Source organism: Anomaloglossus baeobatrachus, chromosome 2 (assembly GCF_048569485.1).
Source record: "Anomaloglossus baeobatrachus isolate aAnoBae1 chromosome 2, aAnoBae1.hap1, whole genome shotgun sequence".
Classification (NCBI taxonomy): Eukaryota; Metazoa; Chordata; class Amphibia; order Anura; family Aromobatidae; genus Anomaloglossus; species Anomaloglossus baeobatrachus.
In genome coordinates, this window is record NC_134354.1 from 109,652,465 (window position 1) to 109,669,368 (window position 16,904).

At 46.2% G+C, this 16,904-nt stretch overlaps 1 protein-coding gene across 1 annotated transcript in view; it reads left to right on the forward strand.

Moving 5' to 3' along the window:
* Window positions 1-16,904, forward strand: part of UNC119 (unc-119 lipid binding chaperone) — a 98,529-nt gene that overhangs the window by 55,922 nt on the left and 25,703 nt on the right. The window lies entirely within an intron of this gene.

Sequence of the window (16,904 nt, forward strand, 5' to 3'; positions counted from 1 at the left end):
GCAGGTTTTTGCCACCTAATCTGAGAGCAGCATAACGTGTGGATAGAGATCCTGAATCCAGCGGTGTTTCACTTACTGGGCTGCTTAGGCCCCTTTTCACACATCAGTTTTTTTGCCATCAGTCACAATCCGTTGGCTCGACGGATCCATCAGATTGTGGAAAAACTGATGTGACGGATCCGTAAAAAACCGGATCATTCATCAGTTTTAACTTTTTTTTTTTGTTCAGCCCAACAGTGTTTTTACACCCCATCAGAGCATGCTCAGTTAAAAAAACAAAACAAAACTGAATCCGTTGCCAGATTTTGTCATTTGACGGATTACGATGGATCCTACGCCCATAGGCTTCCAGATCTGTAAGTTTGTTTTTTTTCGACGTAGACAAAAAAATGTTACTTTGTTGTCTCTGTCCGACGGACAAACAAGTTTCGACAGATCGGCTGAACGACGGATGAAACGTGAGGCCATGCGTCTATGAGAAAAAAAATAGATCCAGCGGCATTAGTCGCCGGATCCGAGTTTTTTTTTTTTTTTTTTTTATTTATTGACTTGACAAGCGTGTGTAATGTGTAGAGATGCGTTTTTACTATGTCATCTGCCATTCAGCTCTGCTACATGGCCGCTAACAGCAGACACAGACAGCCATGTAGCAGAGCTGAACGGCAGATGACAGCAGACAGACAGAGCCGCACGATCAGAATGAACTCGGGTGAACTTCACCCGACTTCATGGTCATGCTGCGGCTCTGTCTGTGCCGCGTCCTGATTAGCGGTCACCAGTGAAGACTCACCGGTGACCGCTAAACTCCTGAGTGACTGAAGTTAGCAGTCCTCTCTCATACTCACCGATCCCCGGCGCTGCACGGCGTTCACACTGCTCCGGCGGCTTTTACTGTTTTGAAAAAGCTGGCCGCCCATTAAACCATCTCGTATTCCCTGCTTTCCCCGCCCACCGGCGCCTATGATTGGTTACAGTGAGACACGCCCCCACGCTGAGTGACAGGTGTCACACTGCACCCAATCACAGCAGCCGGTGGGCGTGTCTATACTGTGTAGTGAAATAAATAATTAAATAATTAAAAAAAACGGTGTGCGATTTCCCCCCCCCCAATTTTAAAACCAGCCAGATAAAGCCATACGGCTGAAGGCTGGTATTCTCAGGATGGGGAGCTCCACGTTATGGGGAGCCCCCCAGCCTAACAATATCAGCCAACAGCCGCCCAGAATTGCCGAATACATAATATGCGACAGTTCTGGGATTGTACCCGGCTCTTCCCGATTTGCCCTGGTGCGTTGGCAAATCGGGGTAATAAGGAGTTATTGGCAGCCCATAGCTGCCAATAAGTCCTAGATTAATCATGTCAGGCGTCTATGAGACACCTTCCATGATTAATCTGTAAATTACAGTAAATAAACACACACACACGAAAAATCCTTTTATTAGAAATAAAACACACAAACATATACCCTGGTTCACCACTTTAATCTGTCCCAAAAAGCCCTCCATGTCCGGCGTAATCCAGGATGCTCCTGCGTCGCTTCCAGCGCTGCTGCATGGAGGTGCCCGGAGCTGCAGAATACACCGCCGCTCCGGTCACCTCCACACAGCTAATGAAGAGTGCCGCGCGATCAGCTGAGCTGTCACTGAGGTTACCCGCTGTCACTGGATACAGCGGTGGCCGCGGGTAACCTCAGTGACAGCTCAGCTGATCGCGCTACTCACCGCCGCTCCTCTCACCTCCACGCAGCAACTGAGGTGAGTAGCGCGATCAGCTGAGCTGTCACTGAGGTTACCCGCGGCCACCGCTGGATCCAGTGACAGCGGGTAACCTCACTGACAGCTCAGCTGATCGCACGGCTGTCTTCATTAGCTGCGTGGAGGTGACCGGAGCGGCGGTGTATTCTGCAGCTCCGGTCACCTCCATGCAGCAGCGCTGGAAGCGACGCTGGAGCATCCTGGATTCCGCCGGACATGGAGGGCTTTTTGGGGCTGATTAAAGTGGTGAACCAGGGTATATGTTTGTGTTTTTTATTTCTAATAAAGGATTTTTCGGGTGTGTGTGTTTATTTACTGTAATTTACAGATTAATCATGGAAGGTATCTCATAGACGCTTGACATGATTAATCTAGGACTTATTGGCAGCTATGGGCTGCCAATAACTCCTTATTACCTCGATTTGCCAACGCACCAGGGCAAATCGGGAAGAGCCGGGTACAGTCCCAGAACTGTCACATTTAATGTATGCGGCAATTCTGGGCGGCTGCTGGCTGATATTGTTAGGCTGGGGGGCTCCCCATAACGTGGAGCTCCCCATCCTGAGAATACCAGCCTTCAGCCGTATGGCTTTATCTGGCTGGTTTTAAAATTGGGGGGGACCGCACGCCGTTTTTTTAAATTATTTAATTATTTATTTCACTACACAGTATAGACACGCCCACCGGCTGCTGTGATTGGGTGCAGTGAGACACCTGTCACTCAGCGTGGGGGCGTGTGTCACTGTAACCAATCATAGGCGCCGGTGGGCGGGGAAAACAGGGAATACGAGATTGTTTAATGGGCGGCCGGCTTTTTCAAAACAGTAAAAGCCGCCGAAGCAGTGTGAATGCCGTGCAGCATCGGGGATCGGTGAGTATGAGAGAGGGGGATAGACTGACATGGACAGAGATAGTGACCGACTGACAGAGATTAGTGAATGACAGACATTGTGAGGCGCTTCAGAACGCAGCTTTTCAGCTGCGCTCTGAAGCGGACCTTTTTTAAGCTGCGGTGCAGAGCGCACACCTGCGCACATAGCATCAGACACCAAAATCGTATGAGGGATGTCACACGTTACAATTGACTAGGTTCATGCAACAAAACGCTCAATTCTAGACAAAGATACGATGTGTTTGCGATCAACGGTTTTGCGTTCAATCCTGATCGCAGGTAGATGTCACACGCAGACACCTCACAAACGATGCCGGATGTGCGTCACTTACAACTTGACCCCAACGACGGATTGTGAGATATATTGAAGCGTGTAAAGTGGGCTTTAGGCCATGTGCCCACGGGAGCTTTTTGCTGCGGAAAACCTGCGGATTTTTCTGGATTTTCCAGATAAATCTGCAGGTTCTAGCATGTACAGGCACTCCCCATGTTACCCTATGGGACATGGGGAGTGTCTGTGTCCACGCTGCGGAAAGTGCGGCTGCAGAATCTCCTGCGGAATGCACCTAACTGCATGTCAATTATTCATGCGGATTTACTTGCAGAGATCCCGGCCCTCCGCTATGGAGATAGAGGCCGGGACGTCCGCAGGTAAATCGCGTGAAAGTCCGCATGTTTCCCGCAGCTATTCCGCTGGAAACTCGCAGCTAAAAATAGCTGCGGATGCCGGAGGGCAGCTGCGGGAAACATGCGGCCGTACCTGCAAATATATCCGCAGGTACGAGCGTCCCGTGGGCCCATGGCCTAAGTGTAGTTTTGATAATCTACTGCTGATTACAGTGATTTTATCATTAGAGGACTACTTGGCTTGATGCCAGGTAGTCCAGCATATTCATGAGCTCTATATAACCACACCCCCATCACTAATTGGCAGCTTTCTGTGTACACTTTACATGGACAAAAATCTGCCAATTGCTGTGGGCAGGGATATAAAGCTCCACATTCAAATAAACTGCTAGATTTGTTGCAAAGAAAACTAATTTTATCAAAATGACAGCAAACAACTCGGTAAGTGACACATCGCTAGAATCAGGGTCTCTGTCTCTACATTATGCTGCTCTTAGATGGGGCAGCAAAAACCTGCTTACAATTACCTTTAAGTAGGGATATGTGAATGACGCCTTCATTGTTCACATCCACATAAAACTCTCGATTTTTGGAGTCTCCATCACGAATTACTCTGAAGATACATAAAATAGATAAAATAGTGCAGAATGTGGTGTTTTGTCATGTCACCAGGAAGGACTTTAGAGTGGAATGTATCGGATGCTGCAGACTTCCGTCATGTGGAAGTCCCATCAATGAGAATCCGTATGATGGCGGTAGGGTAGGACTCGACAGAATTAAGAAGTGGCTGAAGTAAAAAGTGTATAATATCCTATTTTGTGCAATGAAGCGCTAAACTGAAAAAGCCGAATGAAAATAATTGACGGTTATGGAAGATAAATGTCAAATGTCCTGCAATTTGACCGCTGTGCCGTAGACTAAGATATTAGTCAGTTTATATTACAGCCTTAAAGAGCTTATCCCTCTCTGCTCAATTCCGCCTTAAGTGACATCATGGCTGATACTGATTTCATAAATGGCCACTCTTTAGAATGGGACAGGTACACGTTACCGGCCGAGTACGAATGCGGCCCTACTGGTATTAGATGGAATGTCACCAGCTCCGTTCACTTCTTAATGTGGAGAGGGACAGATCTTTCAAGGCTGTAACATTAGACTGACTAAGGGCTAAATCTATGGCTCACAGCAGTCATAATGCATAACGTCTGGCATCTTATATTCCATAGCTGACCACTGTTTCCATTCCACTTTGCAGTGTAGTGCCCTTCAGGGCAAATATATTTAATCGTTTTTATTTTAGGATAAGTTCACACAGACATTTCCCCACTCCACTGTTCTGCCCAGTTGTAGCCTACCTCCTTCATAATGACCAGCAGTGATGGGTCTGTTACATGACGGAGCCCAGAGGCTTCTTATAGACCCTGTTGACTATAGTGGCATCGGTCAGGTGTCCACCATGTCATCTGCCATTTTACATGGCACACTATTTTTGTCCTGCATATTGGGAGGAATCAGTCCTGGAGCCTCCAAAGGAAGAGTCCAATGTGGATGAGAGTAGAACTACTGAACCTGTTCGCAATCAATCACTTGTAAAATGGATTTGTCACATGTAGAGTTGAGCGAGTACCTAACTATTCGTACTCTCTATACTCATAATGAGTACTGTCTAGTACTCGTGTATTCATTCCGAATAGCAATGCAAGTCAATGAAGAATACTCGCAATCTAACGAGTAAGTCCCATACTCTGGAACGCTTTACCTCAGCAGATCAGACTCTCCCCTACCGTGGAAAGCTTCAAGAGGAACCTCAAGACCCACCTCTTCCAACAAGCCTACAACCTACAATTACCCGCAGTCCAGTACACCATTGCGCAACCAGCTCTGTCCTCACCTATTGTACCCTCACCCATTCCCTGTAGACTGTGAGCCCTCGCGGGCAGGGTCCTTTCCCCTCCTATACCAGTCTGTTTTGTATTGTTAATGATTGTTGTACGTATACCCTCTTTCACTTGTAAAGCGCCATGGAATAAATGGCGCTATAATAATAAATAATAACCCGAATGCCATACTATTCGTGCGAGTAGCAAATAGTGTGGAATTCGAGTTACTCGTTACTTTGCAAGTTTTCCCCACTGACTTGCATTGCACACGCTATTCGAAATGAATACGCGAGTATTAGACCGTACTCGTTATGAGTATAGTGAGTATGAAAAGTTAGGTACTCGTTCAACTCTAGTCACATGCCATAATCGCCCGAAACCCACCACCGCTGGTCTAAATGCAGCTGTTTGGAATCTGGCATGGTCTCCCTGTATCTCTCTGATCCTCGTCTTGTATTCAAATCTTATCTTGTTTGGTCAAGGGGGCGGACCCTCTACTCTTCTCTGTGGGTGTCTTCAGAAGAATCACACCCTCTTGCCAAACAAGACTAGATTTACATACAAGGAAGAGGTGGCCATATCTCTCGAACTGAGAGGCAGAAATATATTGACTCTTTTAAAAAAAATAAAAAATAATCTATATATATAATTGCCTTATTCTGTCTGTCTGTCTGTCTGTCATGCTCCAAAATTGTGTCCTTACGGTGACATTGTGTCCTTACGGTGACACAAAGCTGATTGGCCGCTGGGCTTGCCATGGCCCCGCCCCCCCCACACGGATTGGCTGCTCGCCCAGGCTGCGCCCCCACACGGATTGGCCAGGCTCCGCCCCCCCCCACAGATTGGCCTCTCGCCCCGGCACCCTGCAGGCATTGGCTACTCGGCCACGCCACGCCCCGCCCCCCTCACGCAATGCACGCTACCTCTGCCCCCCCCCCCGCGCATTCCCCGAACTGACATGGTGAGTACTGTACTCCCCCCCCCCCCCCCCCCACAACGGGAGCCCACATCAGCGTACGCCGCCAACCCAGCCGACACTTACCCTCGCATTGCTGGCCTTGCCGCCGTATGCTGGTGTGGGCTCCCGTGCGAGTGGGGGACGGGATACGTTGGTAACCATGCTAGCATAGTTACCAGCTGGTAGCCATGCTAGCATAGTTACCAGCACATCAAGGTCCTGCAGCGGCGGAAGATCCACACGCACACACATAACAGCACACACACACATACACACACATCAGATCACACTCACAAACACCTCACACACACATCGCATCCACACACTCACAGCATCCTACGATATCGCTTGCTTCTCGGCCTCGATACTGTGCTGTTGTGACCTTCCAGGACCTGCCGGAGGATCACATGGCCAGAAGCATGTGGTATCTCCGGATGTTGTGAGTATGAGCGCGTATGTGCAATATCGTCAATGTGTGTGTACGTGAGTGTATGCGATCGGGTGTGTGTGAGTGTATGCGATCGGGTGTGTGTGAGTGTATGCGATCGGATCTGTGAGTGTCGGCAGAGGAGCATGGCGTGCTGGAGGAGGCTGGGAGGAGAGAGGCTGATCCTGGGGAAGGCTGGGATGGGGAGGCTGATGCTGGGGACAGAGAGGCTGATGTTGGGATGAGAGAGGCTGATGTTGGGATGAGAGAGGCTGATGTTGGGATGAGAGAGGCTGATGCTGGGATGAGAGAGGCTGATGCTGGGATGAGAGAGGCTGATGCTGGGATGAGAGAGGCTGATGCTGGGATGAGAGAGGCTGATGCTGGGATGAGAGAGGCTGATGCTGGGATGAGAGAGGCTGATGCTGGGATGAGAGAGGCTGATGCTGGGATGAGAGAGGCTGATGCTGGGATGAGAGAGGCTGATGCTGGGATGAGAGAGGCTGATGCTGGGGACAGAGAGGCTGATGCTGGGGACAGAGAGGCTGATGCTGGGGACAGAGAGGCTGATGCTGGGGACAGAGAGGCTGATGCTGGGGACAGAGAGGCTGATGCTGGGGACAGAGAGGCTGATGCTGGGGACAGAGAGGCTGATGCTGCGGGGAGAGGGGCTGATGCTGGCGCAGCATGGCGGATGGAGCACGTTTGGGAGTGCGCAGCATGGGAGATGGAGCACGATGGGGAGTGCGCTGCATGGCGGATGGAGCACGTTTGGGAGTGCGCAGGATGGGAGATGGAGCACGATGGGGAGTGCGCTGCATGGCGGATGGAGCACGTTTGGGAGTGCGCAGGATGGGAGATGGAGCACGATGGGGAGTGCGCTGCATGGGGGATGGAGCACGATGGGAAGTGCACACCTCCCCCCAACACACACACACACGCGCGCGCACTGCACAACACACCACACACACACACTGGGAACCACAAACAACTGCCCTACACAGACACCCACACACAGACAACGCTGCACACACAAATATACGCACATACCGCACAACACACATATTGCACAAAACATACCTCCCCCAAAACACACCACACACACACAAACCGCGCAACACACACACAACTCTACAGACACACAGCGCTCCACAAACAACACCGCTCTCACCCCCCATCACACCCAGACAACACCCAGAACATGTACAGCGCCCTACACAAACACTTGGTAACTACACACACAATATATATATATATATATATATATATATATATATATATATATATATATATATATATATATATATATATATATATATATATATATAACAAAAATCATACATGAACTACACAATACGTAAATTCTAGAATACCCGATGCGTAGAATCGGGCCACCTTCTAGTAATAATAATAATAATGCGTATGGAAAGTAACCGGTCTTCAGTAATACCAACTTTATTTTTTTTTTACCATGTCAATTCTGACATATGTACATTGGTTTAATAACGGTCACACAATATGTAGAAGGTGGGGAGAGGTTGTATAGTGACTTGTAGATATGTGACATTACGATCTGCATCTTTACGTGTAATGAGTGTATTTAGCGGAACACTAATGTGACCGCTTATTATTTGTGTACTGTGTATCTGGCATTAGCATATGTGAGCATCCTTTTTGTTTTTCATCTGATCTGCTAGAATGCTTTCCCTCGGAGATGTCTCCCGGAGGGGGAAGGCGGCACGCCTGGGCTGTGTACTAAGGAGGAGCAGCATATCTTTCTGTTCTGTGATCTACCAACACTGTTACCATGGCAACAAATACCATCAGGGTAGGGGACTGAGCTGTTGCTATGGTGTCATGAGAGCAGAAATTCTGCCGGAAAAGATTTAATAATTAACCCGGTCTGAAGTAAACATGAAATGCTTATTTTGAGGTGTTTAAAGGTCTCGCTAATTACTATACATATCTACCTAATATTTCTATTGATTTTCACTGCTCCGTCTCGGGTGGATGGAAGTTGAGGCCTAGCAGTGTGTTTTATTGTATGCACAAGATGCAACCACTAGTCGGGTGCTTGGAGCCTGCGTTTGGGGCAGATTGACAATTTGGCCATTTTAGAAAACTGTTAATTTTTGGGCCTTTGCCCAGCATGGCCTGTAACCACAGACATAGAAGCCTCTGAAAGTAGTGGTCTTATCAGACCTCCTCCTCCCCCTGCTCCTTTGTGGCTTCAAATCGGATTATGACACTTCTTGAAAGCTTGGCAGCTGAACAGAAATCTCCTTATCTTGCTCCTTACTTCTTGTAACACAGCAGGCCTGATCCCTTGCCCAGAAATCTGGTTATTGAGGGGATAAATTCAGTATTGCACGACGTCCAATCCATGGCTCGCTTCTTGGAGTTGTCCTATGTTATATTGGGCATGGAGCCCTGTAACTGCACGCCGCTCAGGACGGCTGTTGAGCCTTTTGGATCCTGTCCTCCACAACGGTTTCTTTTCTCAGTTGTTAACCGTCCCTCATCTCCCAAGACACCGGAGCCAAATGGGGTGTGCTTTAAGTAAACCTGCTAAAATGTGCGCATCCCTCGTTACCTGTGTGTGTGTGTATATATAGTATAGTATGTATATAGTCATGTATGTTGCAATCTATTCGCTCCCCATTGCTTCCTGTGCTTGTATAAGCGTTTCTGGCCGCATCAGTGTTGAGATAAATCATGCCCGCCCTGGCTCTCCTATTCTACAGTATTTCTGAAGATACTTTGATATGCTAATGAACGCAGGGACCAGTGACAAGGGCTTTAGTTCCTGGACTCATTCCGTCCTCTTAGCATGTTAGCACACCACAGGGGTGTGCTAACATGCTATTCCATCCCCACTAAACAGCGTCATCATCGGCAGTGATGCGCATACTTCTGTCTGTTGCGCCACCTCAGAACGCCAAGCTTAGGGTCAGTGCACATGGATCAGAAGTCGCTGCCCTTCTGGTCATGCGCACTAGACCTCTCTGAAGCCAGGACGCGTACACCCGGCTTCATAGTGCCCATGACTGGAAGTGCGGGGCATTCTGATCCATACGCACTGACCCTCAGCCGGCGTTGAGGCGGCACTACAGACACAGGCACGCGAGTCACCGCTGATGATGCTGGGCATTGGGATTGAATGGCATGTTGGCACGCCACTGTGGGCGTGCTAACATGCTAAGAGATCGGAACGAACGCAGGAACGAACGCCCTTGCGACTTTTCCCTGCTCTCATTAGCATATCATAAAGGATCTTTACAAATATTTTTTCTAAAGATCTCTTTATCTATGCTATTAGATACAGGGATGGTTAGACCGCGATATTAGCAATATGCACTCAGAACTGCTCGTGGTTCTGGGGGCATATTGCACCTGACAGGTTCCCTTTACCACCGCACTCCCCATTACCACTGTGGTGGCAGTTTCTAAAAGCAGAAGTAGCGCCTTGCCCGATCTGTGCAGGGGGCAAACATAGTGCACCAGGCAGACTGACTACACATGAGAAATATACTAACTTGTCAGTCCCAGGGTAAAAATGTCAACAACCATGCGTTACATGCATGTATTTCAACACCCACTGCCCTATTGGGTGGGAGAATGTGACTGGGTAATCATATAAATTAATATTACTACGTTGGGTAGGTCACGTTTACTCAGGGAACTGGGAATAGGTTGGTGATTACCATGTCACTAAATCCCACATGCCCAATCTTTTTTTTTTTTTCTTCCCCTGATGTCTACATTTGCGTAGCAATAGGTGAAATCCTCAATGAAAATCCTGAACGTAAATTGACTTTCTTCAAATTTTACCCCCCCACCACACAATGTTGGGATATTTCCTCTATGTGTGGAAGCAATTTTTTTTTTTTTTTTACCTTCACTAACTTATATGGATTTTGTGTGAGATGGTAAATATTTGAAGCGTAAAGGAAATGATGGTTTTCTAAATATTTTTATAAATATAAATCTAAAAATTGGGATGTCTTATCGCTAAATAAAATCCTGAGTGACCCGACTGCTTCCGGAAGTCACCTAACTAGTAAATTGAGTCCATCTGTGTGTAATTTATCCTCAGTATAACTACATGTTGTTCATGTATGGGCTTCAGAGGTTTGTTTGAGAACATTAGGGATCAAACAGTATCATGAAAACAAAGGAGCACACCCGACAGGTCAGGGATAAGGCTAAGTTCACATTTCCGTTGATTTGTATCAGTCACATGCGTCGCTTGACGCATGTGACTGATGCGCTGTTCAACGCTGTACAACGGATGACAAAGAACAGAATTCTTTGTCGGATTCCGTTGTGTGCGGGGGGCGGAGTTCGGGAGCCGAGCCGAGCGGGGGGCGGGGCCAGGCGCTGAGGATGTCAGTGGAAGTGCTGCGGTCTGCATGGCTGGGGACAGGTGAGTGTATCTGTGAGTGAGTGAGTGTGTGTGTATGTGCATGTATGTATGTATGTATGTATGTGTGTGCACATGCAAAGTGCGGTAGGGGGTGGAGCCGAGCGGGGGGCGGGGCCAGGCGCTGAGGATGTCAGTAGAAGTGCTGCGGTCTGCATGGCTGGGGACAGGTGAGTGTATGTGTGAGTGTGTGTATGTGCATGTATGTATGTATGTATGTATGTGTGTGTGTGCACATGCAAAGTGCGGGAGGGGGCGGAGCCGAGCAGGGGGCGGGGCCAGACGAGGGTGTCAGTGGCAGTGCTTGTCTGCATGGCTGGGGACAGGTGTGTGTGTGTGTGTGTGTGTGTGTGTGTATACATACATGTGCGGAGTGCGGGAGGGGGCGGGGCCGAGCGGGGAAGTGTCGGCCTCCCTGCACACGTAACCAGCCTAAATATCGGGTAACAGCAAAGCACCCGATGTTTACCTTGGTTACCCGATATTTACCTTGGTTACGGGCCTACACCGCTTAGCGCTGGCTCCTTGCACCGTAACCAGGGTAAATATCGGGTAACCAACCAAAGCTGGTGACGTGTGCAGGGAGCCAGAGAGCATGCGCAGCGAAATCCGACGGATCTCGCTGCTCAAAAAACGTTACATGCTGCGTTCCCCCCGCCCGGCGGTCAGTCGTTCCACGACTGATCAGTCGGGCGGAGGGTGCAACGCAGCATCATCAGTCACAATCCGCTGCTCATACAAGTTTATGGGAGCAGCGGAATCCGCTAAACGGATTCCGCTGTTTACAAGAGCAGCGGATTGTGACTGATAGATTTTAGCGGAAATGTGAACTTAACCTGCTTTACTCTAAATTTAGGCTAAGATATTATAATAGCCCAAGCTGTGAGCATCTCGCAGAGCACTGTTCAATCTATCATCCAAAAATGGAAGGTGTATCGCACAACTTCAACTTGCCATATCCAAGTCCACCTAAATTGGCCCTCTAAGGAGAGCACTAATTAAAGCATCCAAGAGGTCCATGGTCACTATGGAGGAACCACGGAGATCCACAGCTCAGGTGGGAGAATTTATTAGTTGTATACGCCACAAATCTGGCCTTTTATGGATGAGTAGATATACAATGCAAAATATAATATAATATAATATATATCAGCACAGTCAGCATGTGGACACCTAGACAACGCCATCCCCACTGTCAAACATGGTGGTGGCAGCATTATGCTGTGGGGATGCTTTTCTTCAATAGCAACAGGAAAGCTGGTCAGAGTTGATGGGAAGATGGATGTAGCTTAATGCAGGACAGTCCTGGAGTAAAACTTGTTAGAAGTTGCAAAAGACTTCAGACTGGGGTGTAGGTTCAACTTCCAGAAGGATGACCCTAAACATACTGTCAGAGCTACAGTGGCTGGTTTAGAATATCAAAGCATATTCATGTGTGTGAATGTCACAGTTCAGATCTAAATCCCACTGAGAACCTGTGGCAAGACTTGTAAATTGCTATTCACAGATGTCTTCACCCAATCTCACTGAGCTAGAGCTAGTGTGCAAAAAATAGGCAAAAACTTCAGCCTCCAGATGTGTAAAGCTGGTAGAGACGTGGAGGACTTGCAGCGAAAGGTGATTCTACAAAGTATTGACTCAGGGGCTGAATACAAATACATGTTACAATTTACAGACTTGTATTATATCATTTTGATAACACTGCACAAATACTTGATACATAGTGTTGGTATATCGCACAACTCCAGTGAAATACTTTACAGTTTTGGGTATAATGTAAAAAAAAAATGTGGAAAAGTTCAGTGTCTGTCTGTCTGTCTGTCTGTCTGTCGACTTTCACTAGTTAATTATGTGCGAAATATGAATCCTATGTGGTTTTACACCTAGAGTCAATTGGGGATTTTACAAAAATAGTGCATAGATCACGTGTATGGTTTCTAAAAGCACACAACTTGGTCACTCGGGATTTGCTGGTACTGTGTATGGAAAATATTTGCAATTTCTACTTGATCATTGCCTTTTCCTCAAGCTCCCGACTTAAATATTGTTCTACTGAAGAACAGAATAGACTTTTGGACAGGTGGAAATATACATATATCAGCCCTCATGGAATTTAACATTTAAACTAGTGACCCTTATAGGCTTCCATTCACTGTTCAGCCGATAGCTATCTAATACGGAATCTCTCCTGACTTACCCATACACAGGAAGGATCGGTTTGGCTGACTGTTACTCTAGCATGGGTGCAGATTTCTTTAATTAGAAGGGGCTTCATTATCTATCAAGTATAAATACTTTTTACCCTGATAATTACAATTTCACATTTTAACCACTTTTACTATAAATAGGTGGGAGTCTCCCCCTCCTGATGCCTTTATCCTGTAAACAGAGGTAAAGTTTCATCCATAGTCTAATTCTTGGCCGCCATGCTCCCCATCCAGATCAGTGTTTGGGACCCACTCTATTAACCCCTGCTTGAGTTGCGAATACAGCCGAGCTCTGCAAAGTATTTTATATGGTGCTACTCAGTGTCTACTGAAACTCTGCAAGGGCCTTGGTTTTGTGATTTTGCAGTGTATAAACATGGCGACTCTTGGTTTTGGTGTGTCTGTGAGTCTGTGTTAAATAAAATATATATAATAGAGATATATATTCTCTCCTTCCTTTTCCCTTCCGTCCCCCTTTTTTTTCCCTTCCGTCCCCCCTTTTTTTCCCTTCCGTCCCCCCTTTTTTTCCCTTCCGTCCCCCTTTTCCCCCTGTCACGAACTGGTTTACGGGGGCTCCTTGTTTGTCTTTTGGTGCAGTACCTTCCCATACCAGAGGTCGCCTGGTCCGGTCTCCTGAGCCACGGATGGTGACCAGGACTTTTTGGAATTCTGACATTGTCAAAAAGAGCCTACTGAGCATGTGCGGGTCTTTTGACACTATTTGAGCATGTCAGTGATGTGGCACGTTTCTATTGGCAGCGCTGACATCAGTGACGTGGCAAGTTTCTGTTGGCCGCGGTTAGGTCATCAGTGACGTACGTGTAAGGCTCTCATTAGCCAAAGGGGCTGGCTGCACGTGGTTCCTCCATCTTGTGGGCGGTACAGAGGTGATAAATAGCCCTGACGCTCACATGGAGGTGCACACTCGTTTTTGTTCATGCAGCAATACACAGCTACCTTAGGTAGGGATACGTGGTAAAGTCCTACCGGACTGATTGAGGGCCAGAAGGCAGATTAGGGTGAGGATTCATGGTCACATATAGACAGTTAGGGTCAGAAGCCGGCTGGGCTCCAGAGATATTGGAGTTGTGGTGCTATTGGACTGGTGGTTGACTGGCTATACCCTATTACAACCCGATATAGGAGCAAAACCCTACACGCTCACTCCTGCATATGCCCGGAGTATATACTAGCAGAATAAGGGTAGTGTTCTGCAGGTCCATCCCTATCCATACTGTGTATGCTATCTATATTAACTTCCGTGAAGTCACAGGAGAGCGTTGCGCCAGATCTAGTCCTGTGCATAAACGAGTTCCAGTGCATATATATATTATTACCAGTATCGGGTTCTGTGAGTTAACAGGATCCCGTCCATTATATATTACCCGTATCTGGTCCTGTGAGGCAACAGTGTCCAGTTATATTAATACTACAGCTTCTGTGTGGCCTAGAACATATACTATACACTATACACGCAGGTCCTGTGTACTCGCTATACCTGCGTTAACACCTGTGGGACCTGTAACACAGGTGCATATTATTATTTGGGGTTTTGTTGAATATCAGTAGAGCCTTGGCTATCAGATGCAGTTTACCACCACTGCACGGTGGACCCTGACCACTTATATCGGTTGATTCTCATCTTTTACCATATCAGTAAGTCCCTCCGTAATGCCACCTTTCCCCCTTTTCCCCCTATATAGCCATGGTTCTTTCCTGCATTTTTTATTTTTTTTTTTATATTAAATGGTGATCTAGTGGCATGCTGAAACTGGAGCTTGTATGAAAAAAAATATGGCGAGTGCATGGATAATGTTCCCTGCTCTTTTCTTTCATCGTGTTGATAACCATTCCTGGGGATTAATGTCTTGTATTTCTACTTTGCTGCTTTTATTTCCGTTCGTACTGAATGATGGCCGTAATGTTAGCCTTCTGTGAAAAGCAATAAAAGCATATACAGGAGAGACAGGTATGGAAAGACTAGTCACCTTCGTTTTTAGGAAATAGAGCTGACAGACTATTGTGGAATCCTGGCAACGGGTAATCCATTTCTATTTTCGGAATGCCATTTTAATGAGGCTGCAAAGCTGCTTACCAGTAGTGCGGTTTTAGTCAATCAGCATTACAAATAACAGTGAGCGCGTGTACATTGGGTAACCACTTTTATTTCTAAAGTGCCCCTGTACTCTTGGGAGGATTTGTAATTTCTTTCATTTGAAGAATTAAAGCGGAATTCATTACTTTCTGCCCTGAGTTCATTACATTCCTTGTATGTATTCCACTTATTTTTATGCTTTTATGCTTCCAAAGTGTTTGGCTACAACCACTATATATATATATATCTATATATCTATATATATATATATATATATATATATATATATATATATATATATATATATATATATATATATATATATATATATATATATATATATATATATATATATATATAGATCTATAAAATCTGTGGATTGTCTAATTCTAAGGCATGTGAACTTCTGCTTTATAGGATTTACAGCTTGGGACATTGTGTTGTTGATATTGGGGTGTTTTGTTTTGTTTTTGTGTTCTTTTGCCAACAAGTTGTTTTCTTGACCCCTTTTTTTTTAAAGGGAATCTGTCACCCCCTTTGACAGTTTTAAGCTATTACTTTGGGCATACAGGTAATAGGATGTGTTGAAAGTAGTCTTACCTGTATGCCTCATAGTAGATGCTTTGTTCCAGAAATATAACTTTAGATTGCTATATGCAAATTAGCCTATTTGGCGTTGTGCTTCGGCTACTGGGCAGTTGGTTCCCGGGAAGAAATCCCTGTCTCCCTGCTTAATTAGCCTTCCTGTCGCCTCCTCTCAGCATCACAGCTGGCAAATCCCGTGCGTGCGCAGTAGTGTTCTCCAGCCTGAGTTAATTCAAGCCCCATTGAATCTACTGCGCATGCGCCGGTGAGTCTGCTCCACTTCAGTTATGGGTGCGCTGTTAAAAGTTGTCCTACCGACCTCCTCCCTGCAAAATCGCCCAGGTATGTGTGTGTCCGCCTGCCTGACTCCCCCCCCCGCCCCCCCCCTCCCTGTAGTAGATGATGAGATATGGAGCCTGAAAGTCAAAAGGTCAAACCATTATTACCCTTTTGCGCATCAGTGTATGTAACAGTCCCTCACGTTTCCATCACAGGGAACCAAAAGAGTATCCGTGTCCGTTTAACAAATATTCGAAGATTAGCCAAGATAAATATATATATAAATATATATATATATATATATATATATATATATATATATATATATATAATATATATATATAATTGGAACTTGGTGAACAGTTTGATGTTTGCACAGTATACCAGCAGTTCTGATCTTTCATTAGGAGGGAGGTGGTCAAAAAGAACAAAACACTTTTAAATGGGGGGTATGTAGGGAAATCTGTTTTTTTTTTTTTTTTTTTTTTTTTTTTTTTTTTTTTTTTTTTGTTCCTTTTTTTTAAAAAAAAAACAAAACATAAAATTGTCTGAAAAATAGTGACACATACACTTATGGTTCATTTCAGTTTATACTGTGATGAAATTGCTTGTATAACCTATGGTTGCACTTCATCCAGTGCTTGGTACCCACTCTGTGCCCCCATCCTACAATAGATTTCTGGAGCTTTTCCTAATATATGTTGTAGTTTAACCACAGGTGACCCATTCACAAAACAGAGGCCAAAAATGTGTTCTATGCAACTACATACCGTTTA